This window comes from Engraulis encrasicolus, chromosome 15, assembly GCF_034702125.1.
Source record: "Engraulis encrasicolus isolate BLACKSEA-1 chromosome 15, IST_EnEncr_1.0, whole genome shotgun sequence".
In the NCBI taxonomy this organism is placed as follows: Eukaryota; Metazoa; Chordata; class Actinopteri; order Clupeiformes; family Engraulidae; genus Engraulis; species Engraulis encrasicolus.
Window position 1 is genome coordinate 22363714 of NC_085871.1, and position 1264 is coordinate 22364977.

At 39.6% G+C, this 1264-nt stretch overlaps 1 long non-coding RNA gene across 1 annotated transcript; it reads left to right on the forward strand.

Annotated features, from left to right (window-relative positions):
• Positions 1-813, forward strand: LOC134464505 (uncharacterized). The gene is made up of 2 exons (XR_010037916.1): positions 1-339; positions 721-813. It is a non-coding gene; the product is annotated as an uncharacterized LOC134464505 (long non-coding RNA).
• Positions 814-1264: the final 451 nt, after the last annotated feature.

Below are 1264 nucleotides of genomic sequence, written 5' to 3' on the forward strand. Positions count from 1 at the left end.
ATGAAAGCAGGTTAAAGCTAGAACTACATTAAAAGTTCGTTGTCGGGAAGCTTACCTTGCCTGGCTCTGCTGCACTGAAGTTGAACTAGCTCGCGGTGGCGGCGAGTCCTGTTGTTGCTAGGCAACGAAAGTTTGGTTACTGCAGAACAGAAGCGTCTCAATTAGTATACTTCTGTACTTCAAGCACACTCGTTCTAGTTGTACGCTGCCCGCTCTGCTTGCAGTATGGCTCAGAGACGCTGACGTTGTTTAATTGAGTACCCTGACACACAAGGGTGGAGTTTGAGACGCACCACACAGTGCTTTCGCACGCAGGCAGCAACCAGGGTAACTTTCAAGGTGAGCTAAAATGGTCTTGATGTTGATTTCATCCACCTTCAATCGTCGAATTACTTTAGCCTTATGCAAACATGTTTTATGAGTTAGTGTTAGGTTTATGTTTGTTCTGGAAATGAAACGGCATACAGAAGTACCTTTACAATGGAAACCACTAGCTAGCTCTGCCCACCATGTTTTCAATGACTGAAGCTAGGTGCTAGCTAGAGTTTGCCTTTGTAAATCAGCAACGATGTCAGCCTGAGGAAGATTTACAACGTGCATTTAACATGGTACTGCATTTCAGAAGCAAATTTAGCGATGGTGAATTGATAACATAAAAAAATAAACGTGGTGAAACCGGTCTTGCAGTTGACTTCTCTGTTTGTTTGTTTGTGTTCACAGGACTTCCTCTGGATGGTGGCAGATTGACAACCTCACATCAGTGAACATGAATCTCATAACTGATTGGAAAAATAAATAAAGTTTTGCACACAATGTGTTTGTCTGTGTACTTGAATCACTTCATAGTAGGCTAGTCTATATTGTATTAAAAATGATAATAACTAAGTAATTGAGTGGAAATAAGAAATAAGACATTTTAAGACCATGAAAATATGTAATTTCCATAAAATTGAGTGGAATAGGTGATAATGCATTTTACGGCCCTGATTCTATCTTATTTCCATATAACTACTCAATTGTTTACAAGGTAATTAAGCAAAAATAATACAAGGATGCTTGGGTGGTCGTTTCTATGCAATAACATAGGAAGAGGAAGTATTGCACATTACGGCCCTGATGTAGCCTAATTAGTATGAAACTACTTCGGCTGATACCGTTTAGTTACTGTCATACCTACCACCTAATTACTAAGATGACACAGTACCTGTTTCCATTAGCCTGCTATTAACTAGAAACTACAGCATAACTGCACAGGAAACTGTAT